The sequence below is a fragment of the Seriola aureovittata genome, chromosome 11 (genome assembly GCF_021018895.1).
Source record: "Seriola aureovittata isolate HTS-2021-v1 ecotype China chromosome 11, ASM2101889v1, whole genome shotgun sequence".
Taxonomy (NCBI): domain Eukaryota; kingdom Metazoa; phylum Chordata; class Actinopteri; order Carangiformes; family Carangidae; genus Seriola; species Seriola aureovittata.
The window spans coordinates 1,212,712-1,233,717 of NC_079374.1; the positions used below are offsets into that span (position 1 = coordinate 1,212,712).

The 21,006-nt window shown below is 44.8% G+C and overlaps 1 protein-coding gene across 3 annotated transcripts in view; it reads right to left on the bottom strand.

Annotated features, from left to right (window-relative positions):
- enox1 (ecto-NOX disulfide-thiol exchanger 1) overlaps nucleotides 1–21,006 on the bottom strand; it is an 83,329-nt gene that overhangs the window by 53,116 nt on the left and 9,207 nt on the right. For 2 of the 3 annotated variants that reach the window (XM_056389343.1, XM_056389344.1), the window contains one exon: nucleotides 2,979–3,011. The exons of the other annotated variant lie outside the window; for it this stretch is intronic. The gene's annotated coding sequence lies outside the window, so the exon portion shown is untranslated. The remainder of the gene's footprint in view (nucleotides 1–2,978; nucleotides 3,012–21,006) is intronic. 3 annotated transcript variants of the gene reach the window in all.

Here is a 21,006-nt window from a genome sequence, read left to right on the forward strand (position 1 = left end):
CATCCTCCGTCCTCTCACATCCACTCTGCCCCCGTCTGAACCAATCACCCACAATTCAAAGGGCCACAGCTGCATTACTAACTATTTATAACCCTTTTACAAGAGTCTCAGGAGCTGGAAACATCAGGACATCGGGGGGGGGGGGGGGGGTTAGTTTAGGGCTAGTTTCTAACTCTAGCTTTAAGTTACAGATAGGCTAACTAATGTTAGCTAGTTTCTAACTCTAGCCTTGAGTTACACTTTAGCTAACTAATGTTAGCTAGTTTCTATCTTTATCCTTCAGTTACAGTTGAGCTAACTAATGTTAGCTAGCTGATAGCACGTCCTTTCATCTCCAGTGTTAGCTTGTCACTTCATCACTAATATAAAGTGTCATGTTTGATCTAATGTTACAAACTCTGCGGCTCAGTCATGAGCAGTGAGACGATGGAGGATTAGTTGTTGTAGAGAAACGTTTAACATCAATATAGAGTTTATTATTTCATGTTAACAGTCTTTGTGAGGTGGTTTAGTTAGTCTAGTTTCCTTTTTGATATTAGCTTCTATAACAGACACCGTCTTTGTTTTCACTCATGAATTCAGGAGTTTTACCTGTCGGGTCATTGACAACATTAAAATCCACATGCTGAAGACTCAGTGATTATACTGTATTAGCAGTGGTGGAAAGTAATTAGGTACATTCAGCCTAAGTACTTTACTTAAGTACAGTGAAGTACTTGTACTTGAGTATTTACTACATTTATGACAGCTCAAGACACTGAGAACTGTAACAGCTCAGTGAAGCAGACGTCTGCACTGCTGTGATCTCTGAGAGCAGAAAGCATCTCAGCTTCACATCCATCACAATGTGACCAGGAGACAGAGGTGAAGTTCCTCCAACATTCTTTAGGAAATTCAGTTAAAGTTTGAGCAACATCTGGATGGAAACATGAGTCAGTGATTTCAATCTGACTCAGCATTTTCCCATAAACCTCTGAATATCTCATTTTCACTGGATGAAACTCATCCACACTCACTTCCTGTTTCCTTCCTCCAGCCTCCTCTAACGATCCTGTTCCTCCATCCTGCCCCCCCCCCTCCTCCACTGGTGTTTTTCTTACTCCTGTTTTTCTGCACCTCTCTCCTTTTTCTCTCTCTTTTCTCGCCTCCCTCTCCACCAGTCACAGTGATGAAGTGGCCAGTGAGTAGCCGTCTCTGTCGGTAATCACCACGGTAACTCATGGCAGCGCCGCGGCGCCGGCAACACGCCATCCATCACCGCCTCCGCTGCTGCAGGAAACTGATATATCAAGATGTAAATTGTGGCCCTGCTGCTCTCGCGCTCCTCCACTGTCTCCTCGGGGGGGTACGATGGGGGAGGAGAGGAGAGGGGAGAGGGGTCGAGGAGGAGAATAATGAGGAATGTGGAGGAGAAATCAGAGGAGAGAGGAGCTGGGGGGAGGAGGTAAAGAATAGAGGATGGTGGAGGAGGGAAACATGAGGGAGGGGATGGGTGGAGACAAGGAGATGTAAACAGAGGAGAGAGAATGAAAGAGTGAGGAAGGAGGGAAGGAAGGAAGGAAGGAAGGAAGGGAGGAAGGAAGGAAGGAAGGAAGGAGGAGAGGAAAGAGTCAAGGGAGGAGAAAACTGAATGTATGACGACGACTGTGGTGCTAATCCATCCTAATCCAGCCTTATTGCTTTCTCTCAGCCTGCACAGTGTACACCACACACACACACACACACACACACACACACACACACACACACACACACACACACACACACACACACACACACACACACACACACACACACACACACACACACACACACACACACACCACCCAGCTGAGCTGCTGTTGGAGCTGAGGTGGAGCAAACCTTCAGCAGCTCTTTGTTTTCACTCTAACACTGACAGGCAGAGTGTGAACGTGTCCATGGAGGACAGGTACCAGGACCAGGACCAGGACCAGGACCAGGACTAGGACCAGGACCAGGACCAGGACCAGCATCAGGACCAGGGCCAGGATCAGGACCAGGACCAGGACCAGGACTAGGACCAAGACCAGGATCAGGAGACGGGTCATGTGATTTTAGTGCAGCGGAGCAACTTAGAAATCAAACAACAGTTGAATCTAAATGACAGAAGAGTTTAAACGGTCCTGAGAGAAACAACAACACACGTCCAGAGTCTGTGATGATGAAAGCAGATGGATCAGACCTGATGCAGGTGGAGCCGACTACCTGCTGCCTCGCTGACGTGTGATTGGCTGTTGGCCGACGACTGTTGTCATTGGTTCTGAAGAGGAGCAGCTGTCAGGTTAAAGTCTGACTTTAGAAGCTGCAGGATTCTGTTATCAACCAAACCCGGTACAAATAATCACTGATTTTCTCCAGGAAAACATGGCCGACTGCAGCTCGCCAAAGACGGAAAAATACATCTTCTCCTGCTTCAGTTCAGTCCTGAATGTTTGATGATCTTCAATGAGGTAAAAAATGCTCTGAGAACGTGTTATTTGGTCTTTGTACTGTTACAGTCGGATGTGAACTGCCAGTATTTGAGACCTTGAAGTGGGACACGAGCTGGAAAAGGCAGAGAACCACTGATCTAATGATTCTCTGGAAACTCAGTCGAGATTTACAAACCGTGTGGACGAATAAATCTGAGGTGAAAACTGGGCAGAGAAACAAACCAACAAACAAACAGCTCTCTCACTGAAGAGCTTCCCTTCTTTGGGGCATCGCTGATCTTCATCAGACAAAGATACGATGGACGGCGCCATCTTAGATCACATGATGAGGTCACATGGACACAGTGTCAAACAGAAATAAGAGATAACTTTCACAGTCCATATCTGTCCACGTGTAGAAACGTAACATGCTTGTGTTAAATAATCATATGTGACGCTGTAGAAGAGTCTGTGTCGATATCAGCAGTGACAACAGAAACCTGAGCAGAGTCTGAACTCAGAGGAAAGTAAAGAGGACAAACTCACTGTCTCAGTGCAGCAGCTCCGTCCTGACGGTCCCTGTGGAGACAGACACAGACAGAGCTCATCACTCACAGATCCTCCGCCGAGCTCTTCACACTGGGATAATGAAGCAAATGTGTGTGTGTTGGAAATCTGTTCAGGTTTCAGCCATGACATCATCTGAACCCTCCCAGTCCCCCGAAGCAACGCCGAGTCTGAGAGTGAGCGCTGGACTCGACGCTGTGGAGGAGGTGAGTCGCTAATAACACTGCTGCATTTACAGCATCCTGAGGGCGCACACACACACACACACACACACACACACACACACACACACACACACACACACACAGAGCAGCAGCTGGGCAGCGCTGACCTTTCTGAATAAAGGGTAAACAGCAGAAACAAAGGCAGTAAAACAACAAAGAGCTGATGTCATTAGAAAAACCTATTGACAGAAATCTGTTCACACACAAATGGCCACTTCACCTCACTGACAACAACACGTCCGAACCAGCCAATCAGAATCAGCGGTGGATGACATCACAGTGGTTTCACTTCCACTTGTCTTTACAGTTTAACCTGCAGAGAAATGGCTGATCCAGATGTTTCTGCGCAGCTCTCAGACACTGACGTTGAGGTCACAGGTGACGTGACCCTGTTTGTGCATCAGCTGCAGCTGCTCTGCAGGTTTAGCTCGGTGTCTGTGCAGATCTGAAGCTGGAGGCGCTTTGATTCATCTAACATCAGCTGACAGTTTGTACCGACAGCTCTTCACCTGCCTGACGACTTAATTAAGACAGAACGTGCTGCAACTTATAGACACGCCACAGTTACTGTCATGATCACGAAATACAAAGATAACGGTCTCATCTAAAGTTTTATTTACTTCTTTTCATGTCAAAATCATTATATTTGTTCATATTTGGAAAATCAAATACACAGAATATTGTGTGTGTGTGTGTGTGTGTGTGTGTGTGTGTGTTCGGATTCGCCTGAGTCATGACTCAGAGAAACTGCTGCACTCAGGTGTTTGGGAGGTTTTAAAAATAAAAAAATCAGTTTTTTGTTTTGAAACCAAAGCAGGAAAAAAAACGATTCTGGTGTCAGAATCAAAAATTGAAAAATCAACCAAGATGGTCGTTCTTGGTTTTTGGCGATTCCTTTTATCACCCGTGCTTTCTGCAGACCCCCCCCCCCTCGACCGTACAGGCTTATTACTTATTTATCCTGGTATAGATCCTGTGTTTGCTTAATGTTACACTTTTATATTCCCTTGGCTTTTATTTTGACTTTTTTCCACTTCACTTCCTCTTCCTGTCTGTCCACTGATCTCCTGTCTGTTTTCTCTGTGGTTATGTTAAAGCTAGAAACAGACACCACTCGCCTCCATCATTGTGACTCCAGCTCCATGTGCATCACTTCCAACACTGATACGCTGCTGTGACTACTTCCTGTTGCTGAGCTATTATTGGACAATCCCTGCTTGGGGGAGGGGCATGTTCACAGCATGATATAATACAAAATGAACCTGATCTAATCTAATCTAATCTGATCTGATCTAATGACAGGGTGTGATGCATGTTTCTCTTGTTATTGTAGGAAAATAGTTGAAAACACATTAGAGCGTCAGATGAATTGATGGCTGACAGTTATGTGACTAATTAGTGTTTAGTGTTCAGCCAAGTGAACAGTACTGTGTGTTACTGCCAGAGCAGGACATATGGCAGAAAGAGGCCCGGGCCAAACCGAGGCAGTCAGGACTGGAATCAGCCGGTCCAGCTCCCAGCAGCCCCTCTGTGCACACACATACACACACACACACACACACTGCACCTCAGATGATTGACAGGTGGTCTCCTGACCTGAGGACGACGCCCACAGACCGTCCTGCTTCAGATATAGATTCAGAATTTATAGAAACTCTAAAAGGTTGTTCATAATTAAACTGCTGCTCCAATAATTTAGTTTTGAGATGGATTTTAAAAAGAATCAAAACACTGGAAGGTTTCCTATAATGCAACTTGATACTATCTTCAATCTGCCTGGTTCCTTAGGCTTCCTGCTACAGATCTGCGGCCTGTGTTTTCACAGGCTGAGGACGATTAACCATCAAGTTAATTAAGTTTCACTTGTAAAATCAGTGGAATGATTCTTTAACCTGTAAGATGAAATCTTCATAAAACTGAGCGCAGTCACAGTAAATATAATAAAACGTAATATAATATAATACAACGTAATTTAACATAATGTAACATAATATAATGAAATATAATATGATGTGATGTAATATAATATGATTTAATGTAATATAATACAATATAACATAACATAAAATATCAATATAATATAAGTGTCCAGATCCACAAACACATCACCAGGATACAATATCACTACAGATATGATTATTCATCTCTACACATCAGCTGAAATCAGTGCAGGTCTCTGGTTCTCAGATCTGAATCTGTTCAGCTGCATTAGCATCTTTTTATTCCTCTCAGCGAAGCCATTATATTCAAGTCACAGAGCATCCAGCTTTCAACGCAGACAGAAATTAACCAGTGATCTTAGAAAAACTCAGTCTGCTGCTGCACAATGAGAGAAGAAGTCACACTTATTTTTCTGGCTGTCTCTCTTTTTCCTGATCCAAACAAAGATGGCTGCCGTAAACAACAAGCTCTCGTTCACTTTGTAAAATACAAAATTACATGTTAATATCATGTGATTTTAAGGACACGTGTTATTTTCAGAAACTGGTTCAGAATATTTTCTCTTCTGTAGAAAAACAGTCAGAGCAGCTGGATTTTTCACCTGGGTTTTACTCTCTGCTGTGACTTGAATGCAACAATAAAACACGAGAAACAAAAACTTCTCTAACCTTTAATGTTAACTCTCCATATTAACTCTCCACATTAGTACAGAGATTTTTTTCAGGGGAGAAGAACTCAAGAAAAACAGCAACTTAAAGTTTCCATTTCTCAACACTATTTTTTTGTTTCCTGAACCTTGAACTTGCTGTAAGTAGCAGTAGCTAACTATTTAGCTTTTGAAAAACATTTTAACTTACCTTCTGAGTTTCTGATTTATATTGTGTCTGTAAGATCTACAGATGAACGCTAATGTTCGCTAGTTTATAACTTTAGCCTTCAGTTACTGGTAAGCTAACTAATGTTTATTACTTCATGTTAACAGTCTTTGTGAGGTGGTTTAGTTAGTCTGTTATGTTCCTGTCTGGACCACAACAGCGGTGGTCAGCCCTCTAATGGTGAATGTCTCTGACTGTGTGACTGAGTGACTGTGTGACTGAGTGACTGAGTGACTGAGTGACTGTGTGACTGAGTGACTGAGTGACTGAGTGACTGTGTGACTGAGTGACTGAGTGACTGAGTGACTGTGTGACTGAGTGACTGTGTGACTGAGTGACTGAGTGACTGTGTGACTGAGTGACTGAGTGACTGTGTGACTGAGTGACTGAGTGACTGAGTGACTGTGTGACTGAGTGACTGTGTGACTGAGTGACTGAGTGACTGTGTGACTGTGTGACTGAGTGACTGAGTGACTGTGTGACTGTGTGACTGAGTGACTGAGTGACTGTGTGATCATAATTCCACCATTGCTCAGCCAAATAGCATGAGAGAGGAAATGTTGTACTTTTGATTTATTTGAAAGCTTTAGTTAAACACGCAAGATACTGTAGGGACTGTGAATATTAATGATGATGTGAATTCTCTCCCTCTGCTGAAGTGACACCGTTTACCAGAATAACAGAGAACACACCTGAACAGCAGGTGAGCTGTTAACCTTCCCTCTGTCTTTGTTCCTGCTCAAACTCTCATTTCTTTTATTTCTTTTCTTTGTCTCCTGAGAAAGTTTCTTTTTATCTCCTTGTTTTCAGGCTCATTATCACCTCAACACCAGCAAACTGACTCATTATGCAAATGTCTGCATGAATCTGCACATCACTTAACCACAGCGCCTCTGTGCTACAGTGTGATGGCACTCAGAGACTGATCCATGTGCAAATCACTGCACATCAGTGTTTCTCATTCGTGTAAAAGATACAACTGGTATTAATGTGTTTATTAATATCAGTGTCTGAAGCAGCAGCAGCTCTAACCTCAGGCTTCCAGTCACACTAACTATTAATACATAGTCCTTCATTATAATGTAAAACCATGCAGATGTGCAGCTGACGTATTAAATCAGATTCTATTATTAGAACCAGCTGTGTCAGCACCAGACTGCTGAGAAACGCACACACACACACGCACGCACGCACGTGCACGCGCACACACACACACACACACACACACACACACACACACTTTAAACCATTAGATTTTCCATATTACTCAATAAAAATAGTAAAAGAATAATTGGGCATTTTGGGAAATGTGTTTGCTCATATGTTACTTGGTCTCTGGTCGCCCCCACCCATCAGCTGAAATAATGATTAATTGATTAATCATTTCATTGGTCTACAGAAAATTGGCAAGTTTGATTAGTGATTAATCATAAAGTTTAACTAATAATTTACTGATGCTTCCTTCTCACATGTGAATATTTGGCCTCTGAGGATGAGCTTAAATTCATTAAACGATTAATTATAAATTAATAAGGAAACAATCATCAGACTAATAAAGGGATGATGGAAATAATCAATAACAAATCTTTCTCCCTGGTTGCTCTTCAGTGGTTTAAATTCCGAAACAGTAAAACCAGTTATTATAAAGTGAACCGGGGCTTTGGGGTCCTGCAGGTCCCTGGGGTCCTGGGGTCCTGGGGTCCCTGCAGGTCCCTGCAGGTCCCTGGGGTCCCTGCAGGTCCCTGGGGTCCTGGGGTCCTGGGGTCCCTGCAGGTCCCTGCAGGTCCCTGGGGTCCCTGCAGGTCCCTGCAGGTCCCTGCAGGTCCCTGGGGTCCCTGCAGGTCCCTGCAGGTCCCTGGGGTCCTGGGGTCCCTGCAGGTCCCTGCAGGTCCCTGCAGGTCCCTGCAGGTCCCTGGGGTCCTGGGGTCCTGGGGTCCTGGGGTCCCTGCAGGTCCCTGGGGTCCTGGGGTCCCTGCAGGTCCCTGCAGGTCCCTGCAGGTCCTGGGGTCCTGGGGTCCCTGCAGGTCCCTGCAGGTCCCTGCAGGTCCCTGGGGTCCTGGGGTCCTGGGTTGCCTACTTTGCCTAGTTTGCAAACATGGCAAGTGATGACAAATTTAAATATTTAAAAAATCTTCTAGGATTAATAAATAATTATTATGAAAAATGAAAATAATCCCTTTTTGTTTCCACACAGGCTTTTGTAAACACGTTGTTTTGTCTGAAAACAATGTGAATGTTTCGCTCTGTATTCACGTATGAGAATATTCTTATTAATGTTGTGACACTCAGTTAAATAAACTACATTAGTCATCATCATAATGATTCAGCAGATGATCCACGACTGACACCTTCACAATGACTGGATTTAAACTGCTGGAAACACATCCATACATTAAACATCCACTCATTAACATCCATACATTAAACATCATACAGCAGATTCATAGAGGGAGTGAAGTGTACATGAAGTGAGTAAATGCAGCGAGGCTGTTTATGTTGGCACAGACATTTGAGCTGAAACTAGAAGCCAAGTGAGAAACAGAAGACTTTCCAAAATAAAGCTCCGAGCCTCTCTATTCATCACACACACACACACACACACACACACACACACACACACACACACAGCCATTGTGTCCTGAAACAAAAGCACACACACTAATTGTGTGTTTCCATTTTACGGCCCTCTGCTTTGTGTTGTGTTGTGTTGATCAATCACCGGCGGCGTGATGAGCAGCAGGGTGAGCGGGGGAGGGCCGGGCGGCGGCGGCTGGGGCGATGTACCCACGTCCCACCTATTGGCACCATCCGTGTTCCAGAGAGCCCTCGAATAAATCACTGTTAATGACACCGGGACCAGGAGAGAGGAAAAACACCAGGCGGGGGAGGAGGAGGGGGAGGAGGAGGGAGGGGGAGCTATTTGGATAAATATTCAGCTCAGAGCTGCTCAGGATGTTTGTGAGGAGTTTAGAGGAGTTTCACCTGCAGCAGATGAGGCGCTGCTGGGTCACACACTTTTATTTTCTGAGCTTAACCTTTAACCAGGTAAAACTACGGCTCCGTCCACACCAACATTTTCATTTTCAGACAAAGACCATCTCCATCCACACTAACACACCTGAAACACACGTCACATGACCGTTCGCCATACACTGAGCATGTGCGAGCCGGTGTAAACAGGAAGTAGATTGTCTCCTCTGCAGTGAAGCCTCTGAAGGAGGAACAGCAGAGACAGTTGTAGCATTAAAACAGAGAATGTAAGTGAACAGCAAAGACAACAAGGTCAGTAACACTGTCATTCATCATCATGTTGTATTCACCACTGGTAGTCCAGGCTGATGACAGCCAATCAGGAGAGGCCGTGGGTGTGACCCCATTGTTTACAAAGGTCTAAGTTTCTGTCCAGACTACAACACAACCCCAGAGTTTTCAAAATAAAATGCAACTCCGGAGTTTTCAAAATCAAACACAACCCCAGAGTTTTCAAAATAAAACACAACCGCAGATTTTTAAATCTAAAACACAACCCTGGAGTTTTCAAAATAAAACACAACCGCAGCATCTTCAAACTAAAACACAACCCCAGAGTTTTCAAACTAAAACACAACCCAGGAGTTTTCAATATAAAACACACCCCCAGAGTTTTCAGAATAAAACAGGTCCAACAAAGTTTCTGAACGTCTCTGTTTAGTGTGGACGGAGGAGTAAACATAGAAGAAGGAAGTGGATGTATCCTGGTCATGAAGCAGCACGTTCCAGTTACAATCACAGCGTATGATTTTCACTTCATCACCTGATTATTTCTCGTCCACTTAATGAATCGTTTTGATTCTAAAATGTCAAAACAATTGTGACAATATCAGACTCTTCAAACATGTATCAGACCAAAAGTTCAAGACCCACTCGAGACTCAGGAGAACATCAAAATGTCATAAGATGTTGTTCTGAAAACGCACATGCAACACAGCCATGAACCTCTGGATACAGTTAGCAGAATGCTAAGCTATTAGCAACATTCAAATTAGCCAGTTAATGGTGAATCTACCAACACAACCCATACAGCACATGTAGATATCACAGCCTGTTACCTGTAGAAGAACAACATCTCAACTTCTCTCCATCTCTCAAACACTTCCTGTCCATCTGAAGGGACGTGCACACACATCCTGGTCTGTAGAACAGCCAATAGGAACGCACTCTCTCCCTGAGAAGACCTGTGATTGGTCAATGTTTCCTGTCATGGCTCAGATCTTCTAACAGAACCAAGAGGAGAAGCAGACGTCCAGGTTTCCTCTCAGACGAGTGGAATTACATTAAGCTGAAAGGTGACGATGGAGCCAAGGCTCATGGGTATTGTAGTATTGAGAAAACAAAACCAAAACCCAGCTGAAGCAGCCTGCAGGCTTAAATTAAGGATATTGTTAACAGAAACATGGTGAAATGAGAATCCACCCCTCCCCCTCCAGAGAGAGAGGAGGTGTGTGTGGGGGGGGGGGGCTGTTTAAGTCGGAATAGCTGGGGGAAATAGCTCTGATCAGGATTTTCCTGAGCACAATGAGGACGGGCAGAGAGAGTGATTGGATATGATGTGAGAGAGAGAGGCTGGTTTGCTGGGTAAGTGGCAATCCACCCGGCCTGCTGCTCCCGCTGCAGCTCCACTCTGACTGAAGCCTTATTTAAAAGGCTCAGAGCTTTTCCTCACATGATCGACCAGGTCAGGTGACCAGTGACTGCAGCTGCAGCGAGGAGCCGAGAGACGCTCGAAGGAAGATGGTGGGCGGGAGTAGGTTTGTATATGAACAGTAGGAACATGTCCCTGCTAATATATGAGTGAACTCATTCACACCATGTTTGGAGTGAAGTCATTGGATATCGTCTCCAAGACGACCGATTTAAGCACGCTATCATTTGATTGGATGAGAGGGTGGGGACTATCTGAAGGCTCACGTCATGTAAACTGACCAACCAGCAGCAACAGTGATTAAAATGAAAAACCACAGACTGTAAATAAAGATGGACGTCGCCTCTGAGCTGCTCCACCGTTGCCATCTTGGCAGTGTCTGACTCCACCCCTAACTCCCAGCTAATCCAAATATGGTCAAAGAGGAGGGGCGTGTGAAGACCTGAGACTTCAGTGCATGATGGCCCCAGACACTGCCAAGATAGCGACGGTGGAGCAGCTCACTCCGAGCTTCAGAAACCTGTGGGTGACGTCACAGAGGCGCCGTCCATCTTTATTCACAGTCTGGGACCAGGACACAGAGAAGTGTGTCGTGTTTGTCTGTGTACACACTCAGTGCAGCTGTGTACAGTACATGTAGTTTCACTGTGTGTGTGTGTAAAGTGCTAAACAACATAACTGTTGTTAAATCACTGACACCTGTTTGTGAACGCAGCTTCATCTCAACACTAACGTCAAACTTTCCATCAAACTCAAGAAAACAAAGCTACTTTCCAAACACTGTGTCTGTGTGTGTTGACAGCTGTTCACGTGTACACACACACACACACACACACACACACACACACACACACACACACACACACTGTATCTGCTGTGTTACTGCTCATAAATCATGTGTCACATTAGAGCGTGTCAGGAGGAGACTGTTCTCTGCTGAACGCAGCGTTGACTTTAATCATGTCCAATTACAGCATGCTGCTGCTGCCCACACACACACACACACACACACACACACACACACACACACACACACACACGTCATATGGACAAGTATAGAAAATACCACCTTTTGATGTCGGCCTCAAATTGAAATGTGAAATAAGCCATCATGCATTTATTACTCTCCATGACACACAGCTGATTATCCCTGTGTGCTGCGATGGAAACATTCCCTCAATGAGAACAAAAAGATTTCACGGCAGCTCCATCACCAGCACCACCCCCTCACACACACACACACACACACACACACACACACACACACACAGGCAGGATTCCCACAGGACGTCGATGGAGACTCCCTCCAATAAAGAGGATTATAGATTCTGCCCTGTGCACCCGAGTGTTTCCAATGAAATAACGGCCTCCTGCATAAGTCATTAAAATTTAAACCATCCCCCTTTCAGCTGAATATCACTGTACTGCTCTGCATGCATTAGTCTGTGTGTGGAAAAATAACCCTGCTGCACTCTGTGTGTGTGTGTGTGTGTGTGTGTGCACGCATGCAAGGGTGTGAGAAAATTAGAAAGATAGATAAGAGGAAGTGAGTGGAAATGTGTTCCTATCCTCACGGGCCCTGCAGGCTCAGTGGCTGCTTAAAGATTTCACACACACACACACACCCTTAAACACCTATCTTTGTGAGGACCCGTCATCGATGTAATACACTCCCGAGCTTCTAACTTTAAACTCATGGGTCCAGGATTCTGGTCCCCATAAAGCTGTCAGACCCCACAAGTGTGGTGAGGTCCTGGTTTTTGGATCCCATGAATATAGAGAAACAAGTCTCCTCCACACACACACACACACACACACACACACACACACACACACACACACACACGTTTATTACCAGAGACAATCCTAGAACAGGAAGCAGTGAAGCAGTGAGGTGAATATCAAATCTACATTTCTGTCTGAGCTCATGGTGTAGGACAGGAAATACATATTTAAAGTGAGGCAGCACGCACACACACACACGCACACACACACACACGCACATTATTTCATACACGTTCACACATGATTTCCATGTTTCCATGTTTCAGACTGCAGGTCTGCAGTCTTTTCCTCTGTGTCTGAGCATGTGAGGGTGTGTATGATGTGCATGTTGTCCTTGCAGGTGGACATACTCGCTCTGCTGTGGACGACAGGTTCCCATCAGTCCGTCGTGTCTGCAGCACCGATGCTACGTAATTAGACAGAAGAAAAGAGGATGTGAGGGCACCAACTGCACAAGAGCTGGAAAACAAACATGGCCGCTGAGGCGACGATCTATTGCACAGGTGTGGGGCACGTCCTCCGAGTGGAGGAGACAGGTGTGTTCACAGTGTCCGTCACTGGGACAGCAGGGTGTTGTGTTTACAGCACTGCTGATAAACACCTGAGTCTAGCGCAGAGTCATGTGACTCAGGTGTGAACGCCGACCAAAGCCTGAGGTTGGAGGGTCTGAGCAGGTTTCCAGACCAGAGGAAAAGTCACAGCGTCATCAGCCACTTACACTGAGGTGACTCACACATCCACACCATGTGTGTGTGTTGGAGGAGAGGATCGACCTTCTGCAGGTTATTCCCTTAAATAAAAATGACAGAAGCTTCTCCAGTGAGAATCGTTGAAAACATCATTATAGAGCAGCAGCTCAATGTTGTAAAAACTGCTTCAGTATTTATTTGAACAAATGCAGCAGAAAAACATGAGACAGGAAACTACAAATCTATTTCCATGTAAAGTGATCTTTCATTTAAAGTCGAGTTCTTGTTTCGAATCAGTGGAAATCAGTAGATTTTCACTAGTTTACACAGAAGAATGAGACGCTGCACTTCAGCACTGTCTAACCACAGTGTATCAATAAAGTTATGTTGCTGTGGACGGAGCAGCTCAGCGTGTCCACAGACGCTCAATAAAATATATTTTGACAGTGGAAACTTCTCAGCAGTCTTTGGACCTGAGAACTATTTATAACAGGATCTTAAAACTTCCTGAAAGTTTCTGAGTGGCCTTGACAGGATTTGATTTCTGGTGAAGCTGCAGCAGCCAAACGCTCCCTGGCTCTGGTTCTGGTTCTGACTCCGGTTCTGGCTCTGGGTCCTTGGATCAACACCTGACATCCTGAGGAAAACCCTGGATCCAGATCTGTGTGGATTTATCTGCGATCTCAAAATGAGTCTAACAGAACTCAGAAATGAGACTGATGTCAAAGTTCATTAAGTTCTGATACACAGTATTTACACACATCTGTTTTTACAGCAGTGACGTAATCGCTCTTAGTTTTTACATGTTTGTGGCCTCAAGGTTTTTATTAAACGCCCTCATATTAACTTTATATAAAGTTCAGAGATCAGAACAAAACCATCAAAATAAACCAATAAATACAAGCAAAAAACACTTTAAAGCTCCAAGTTTTCTTCTTCTTCAGTGTTTATTTGAAGAAAATATAAAAACCATCTCAGTGTAGTTTTACATCTCCTCTCTCAGGCTTCTCTCTGCAGCTCTAGTAACAACAGGTCGGTGAGCCAATCAGAAGAGAGGAGGCTCTGAGCCTCTCTTCTGATTGGCTGACTGTTTTCTGAGTGACCCAATAAAAATAAAGCAGATTTCAGGTAAAAACACTCAGAGAAACCAAATCCTGCAAGGTTTGGATGGTGGGTCCAGGTGGGCGGGGCTTGGTGACTGCTTTGTTGTGACATCACAAAGTTCCAGAAGTCCTGACGGCTGGTTTTAAGGCTCAGTTTCTGAATACAGGCTGTGTGCATTTCTCTGTGGACTGAGGCTTTGATACTTTCACAGTATTAATATAGAAGCTAGAGCTGATCTATAATCACACTACACATGGACACACACCTTTACACTGGAGGAGCTTTAATCTAGAGACAATGTTTATTTACCTTTAAGCTTCATATTTATTCCTGAACGTTTGATCCGACCACAGACTGAGTATCGATCAGACCAGTTAGGAAACTTTGAAATGACACACACACAAGCTCGTCTTCTCCTGTTGCTAGGCAACATGATAACTCAAAGACTTGTGGGATAAGGTGAACATGCTTTAATGAGCACTTCTCCTCCTCCTCCTCCTCCTCAGCTGATGCAGAGGTTTGAAACCAGGAACACCTGACCGGAGGAACATCTGTGGGGCAGATGTTTGGCTGCGTCTGTGTTTTTCTAGATGTTTGTTCACCCACGTCTTGGACAAATAACCCGAGCTGATGATTCACATGATTCGACTCAGGCTGAACCTGTTTACCACGCAGCTCAGATAACTCGACCTCCCACAGATCATCTCCACACACTCACATACAACAGGAAATACTAAAGGAAACTTTACGTAAACTGGAAAAGTTTTCTAATGAGGAAACGTTCAGACACTAGAACACAGACCATCAGTAACACTGCTCCTGTGTTGTCAGGATAATTTCATATTAACTTTCATCATTTCATAAACATTAGCTTGTATTTATCTGTATTATTTACTGAGATGTTTCCAATCAAAGCTGCTACACTTAGTTATTAAATATCTGTTATTTCCTATCATTTCCAGAACAACAACTACAACAAATACAGAAGCTATGAAATAAAGTATCAGTGGAATTCTACATTCTTACTCTACAGTGCATTTACTTGTTTGTAATGTCTTTTATCTCTGCAGCACTTCTGTTAAAATGTCTCTGACCTGATTTCATGCAATGCTGATATGACTTATTCACATATTTGTATTTATTCACATTTGTTTTTAAATCGTATGTTATTGTCATCTTCATGTTCTACTTTTAATGTGCTTCCAGCCTGTAAAGCATTTTGACTTGTGTAGAAATAAACTGTATTTACATTTATATTTATACAGATTTTCACAATAAAATGAGACGAGTGTCAATAAGTGATAAAGTGCAGAGTACAGGTACAAACTCTACATGTGTCCCACAGTGATGAACACAGTTCACCAGGCTGCAGCGGGAGCAGAGTGGACTGGATCAGGGTCCTGGCTCTGGATCAGGGTCCTGGCTCTGGATCAGGGCGGTGGTTTAGTAAATGGAAACCATCTTGTGTTTCCAGCTGTGATCGGCCTGAACCGGAGAAAATGCAAAGCTCAGCGACGCATGAGAGTCTGTGGTTTCACATGAGATCTCTGTTTTTCTCTCTAGATCACGGTCCTCAGTGGGGTGGGGGTGGGGGTGGGGGTGGGGGGGGGGGGGGGGGGGGGGGTTCGAGGGAAGTGGGAACTCAAACCACTTTAACCCTTTCAGTCCCGAGTCTCCCTCTGAAACCTGAGGGTTTTCTGAAGAACCTGATGTTCACTAAAACCTTCATGTCTCAGCCTCTGAATCCGACAGAGACGTGAAATAAAAACCGTCTGAGACTCAAAAACATTTGACTTTTATTAGAAATCATTGGCTTGACCTTTGAAACTGGATATGACTCAAAATAGACACAAAGAAAATATTAAACATTTGTGAGAAATTTTCTCATAGTTTTTGTGAAGTTTTGTGACGGACGGACGACCTGAAAACAAAATGGCTGCCGCTCTGACTGTCGTCGGTGTAGAGGAATAAAAACATGATCAACATGAATCTGAATTTAATAAGAATATAAACAGTATTACAGCCCCTCCCACACCCACACTGTCCCTCAGCCTCAGAGGAGACGGACAGACGACCTGAAAACAACATGGCCGCTGCTCCAGGAGTAAAAATATGAATATAATATTTATAAATATGAATAAATATAAAAAGGAGAAAATGAAGTAAAGGACAAGAACCTGAATGTAAATTTCCTCTTTAGTTCCATGAACATCCTGCAGCTCTGTGTTTGACCAGGTCTCTGAGTGACTGACTTCTCCACGCTCCACAAACCACAGACACAAACACAGAGAGGGGGAGGAGGAGGAGGAGGAAGATGTGGCCTATTTAACCTTTGTGTTCTGCCTCCATCCCCTGCAGCCTGTTTCCTGCTCGGCTCTAAAGGTTGAGAGATGAGCTGCGACAGACTTCCTGTGCAGAGGAACAATTCAAACACACACATGCATCTTTAATAAAGGTCGACCAGGAAGACGGAGTCAGGTCCTCGGGTTTTAAAGACGGAGGATTCAGGATGGCACTGAAGCCTCGGCGCAGACGCACAGATAAACACGGTTCATGGTGGAAAAGATAATGTCATTAAATAAAAAGCTGCAGCTTCAGGCTCCGTTAGCTTTCAGAGTCGAGGGAGGAGACGCTTTCCATCAGCGGCAGAGCCAGGACGTTTCCCAGAGAGACGAGGAAACAGTGAGAGGAGGAGAGGACTGTCCACATTTGATGCCATGGACACAGTCCGCTCACTGTTAGCTGAAGTGTGTGTTAGCGTACAGACGACACATCGCCCAAAAAGTTTGTGGAGGTTTAAAGACCTGATCCAAAGACGGGCCCACATTCTGCATCACCTCGTTATCGGACGGTTTAAACGACGGTGGCATCACTGCTGTTGTCATGGAGAAGACGCCGGTCAGAGGAGCCAATCAGATTCATTCAAAACACGTTGCCATAGTTACTGAATTCATCTAAAACGGAGCAAGAGTTTAAAAATTAACCAACATCTGTTACCGACACTCTCAGCTCAGTTTTGAGCTCTGTGATTGGACGGTTCTTGTTGAAATGCACCTTGGGAGTTGTAGTTGATGTCACTCCTGTTTTTACGTCCACATCCAACAGAACAGGGTGTTCATGTTTAGACCAGGAAGGATTCATGAAGAGCTTGTTAGCTTCATTAGCAGTTAGCTTCTGAGGTGGATGTCGTAGCGTTAACTCACTGTGGGGCATCAGAAAAGCTGCTTCCTCTTCCCTCTTGCAGGAAACACTTCCTGGTGTTTGCTCGACTTCCTCCCTCCATTATTCTCACACTGGTTTAAACCTGCAGGCTTCATCAGTGCTGCGAGAAGCAGAGTTCAAGCTCAGCCTCACCAGGAAGCTGCACAGGTGGAGAATCAGCTGGTGATACGAGGAAACTCAGACCTCCACAGACACAAACAAATCAACGGACTGACTCTGTCCCTGATGACTGGGGAATGTCCCAGCGCTCTGCAGGCAGCGGCGGAGCAGGGAGACAGCTGAATTCTGGGAGGTGTAGTGTGGTGTGAGATGTGGCTGAAGGGGACAGGAAGCTGTCCAACAGCATCCATCAGTGAAACCAGCAGAGCAGAAGACGCTCTGAGCAGCCATTACTGTCACACACTGCACACACGCACACACACACACACACACACACACACACACACACACACACACACACACACAATCCAAACACACACTCACATGTGTGCAAAATGAACTGTGGTTGTGTTTAAGCTTTTTACTACAGAAGAGTCCTGGGGGGGACTTTAGCATTAGCATTTAGCTTAAAGCTCCTCCAGTGTAAAGGTCTGTGTCCATGTGTAGTGTGATTATAGATCAGCTCTAGCTTCTATATTAATACTGTGAAAGTATCAAAGCCTCAGTCCACAGAGAAATGCACACAGCCTGTATTCAGAAACTGAGCCTTAAAACCAGCCGTCAGGACTTCTGGAACTTTGTGATGTCACAACAAAGCAGTCACCAAGCCCCGCCCACCTGGACCCACCATCCAAACCTTGCAGGATTTGGTTTCTCTGCGTGTTTTTACCTGAAATCTGCTATATTTTTATTGGATCAGTCAGAAAACAGTCAGCCAATCAGAAGAGAGGCTCAGAGCCTCCTCTCTTCTGATTGGTTCACCGACCTGTTGTTACTAGAGCTGCAGAGAGAAGCCTGAGAGAGGAGATGTAAAACTACACTGAGATGGTTTTTATATCTTCTGATGGATCAACACTTCAAATAAAACACAGAAGAAGAAAATACGGAGCTTTAAATTAGACATGGCTTCCTGAACTGTCAGCCGAATTGAGAACTCGTCCTGATCCTGCTCCAGTTTTCAGATCACAAATCAGTCGCAGAGAAGAGGAAACTAAACCTGGATCCTGATCCTTGTGGAGCCGTGTGAACGACCACGTCCTCAGGCCTCCGTTTCCTCAGCCAACGCTCAGGAGGGAAGAGACACTGAGGCCGGTCTGATCTTCTTTGGTCGGTCTCAGACTGGCTTGTCTCCGGTGTCTCCGGTGTCTCTGGTCGGTCTCTGGTTGGTTTTTGGCGTCTCCGGAGTCTGTGGCAGAGACGCAGCAGCTGCAGTGTGTTCATGAGGACGCAGCAGCAGAGAGACAGAGTGTGTGTGAGGGTTGGCAGGCTGCAGCAGCTTGTTCCCTCCATTGTTCCCACAGCTGGACGCTGTAATGATCTGTCTTCTTTGTCCAGAGCTCTCTGCTCCTCAATACGAGCTCATCCCTCACTGTCCTCCACAGTCCCTCTGCTGTCACACTGATGTCAGTGCTGCTGGGGGGGGGGGGGGGGGGGGGGGGGGGCTGAGGGTCCAAGTTCAGAGGACAAATCCTTATGAAGGTGTGGCCCTTCATAGCCGGCTGAGACGAGACGGCGTGGTCGCCGCACCAGCTGTTCCCGCCCTTACTGTCAGACACGTAAGTCTCTTGTTGCACTGAGCTGAACTCAGTACTGACAGTGAACAGTGTGATGCTCAGACTCTGTCAGTGTCGTTGTTGTTTTTAATTACTGGTGAGCAATGAGTGTTGGAATCTGTCGGACCACGAAGGATCCACCTGTTCTGACTGAGGTGAGAGGGACAGGTGTGTGTCGACGCTCTAAACCATTCAGACTAAACCATTAACAACAATCGTTAGTCGCAGGTTCTGCAGCATCTTAATGAGAACAAGGTCTCAGGAAACACATTCAGTATCCAGGCGCACACACAAACACACACACACACACAAACACACACACACACACAAACACACAAACACACACACACACACACACACACACACACACACACACACACACGTCATGGATGGATGTGTCTGTCTGACACAATGAATCTTACACAGATACACATCATGTCAGACGCTCGATGTTTAACCTGCATTTAACCCTCTGTGTGTGTGTGTGTGTGTGTGTTTGTGTGTGTGTGTTGTGTGTGTGTGTGTGTTTGTGTGTAAAATGGGAGTCATGTCATCCTTCTTTGGCCGGCCTAATGGGAAGAGCAAGAGCCTGCTGCTTATCTACAAGTCTGCCCCACACACACACACACACACACACACACACACACACACACACACACACACACACACACACTGAGACTGAACACCTGGAGCTCCTCCTCCTCCCTGATGAGACGGGAGCTCACAGTGAATCTGAACCAGAGCTGCTTCACTCACACTGAATGAAAAGGAGGGAAATATGACTCAGATCAGAGAGAAGAGAGGAAACAAGGAGAGAGGAGAGGAAACAAGGAGAGAAGAGAGGAAACAAGGAGAGAGGAAACAAGGAGAGAGGAGAGGAAACAAGGAGAGAGGAAACAAGGAGAGAGGAAACAAGGAGAGAAGAAACAAGGAGAGAGGAAACAAGGAAAGAGGAAACAAGGAGAGACTGCAAAAGAAGCATTGACTAGGGAGGGAAATATTGCAAAGGTCATATCATCAGAAATGAACCCGACCTGTTATTTTGACAGACGTTGATCGAGCTTCAGTTGGAAAGGTCATTTTAAAACCTTTTTTTTTCCATTTGATTTTCAATAAATAAACCGTCGGCTGTTTCAGTAACGAGCTCGATATTTCTCTCTGACAGAGGGAAGAATGGAAACGGAAAATAATATAATTATTTTGTTCTGGATGAAGAAGAAAGAAAAAGATCAAATCAAACTGGATCCATCAGATATTATTTTATTACAAATAAAAATAAGAGCTGGATAATCTTTCACTCATAATAATGAGTCTCAGTATTTAAAATCTAAATGATCATTTTACAGCTGAAATCATTGGTCGATGACTTGATTGACAGAAATGTATTTAATCATTTGAATAATGAATCACTAGTTATTTGACTAGTAAACGAGATGATTTTCTGATTTTAATTGAACATCTTCAGCTGTTGGATCGTTAGTGGACGACTGAAAGGTTTTCAATTAACAGACCAAACGATTTGTTGATTAATGTTATTAATGAGACGCAGATCAGCTGATTGCAGGACGCCGTGTATTTTAATGACGGTGTTTTGGTGCAGAGCGACAGACAGGAAGTAAATCCTCTTTCCTCCTCTGCAGTCTTCAGCACAATCCAGATTCTCTTGATGTGTAGCCAGAAAAAGACCCCACATCACTGCACACAAGGACACACACACACACACACACACACACACACACACACACACACACACACACACACACACACACACACA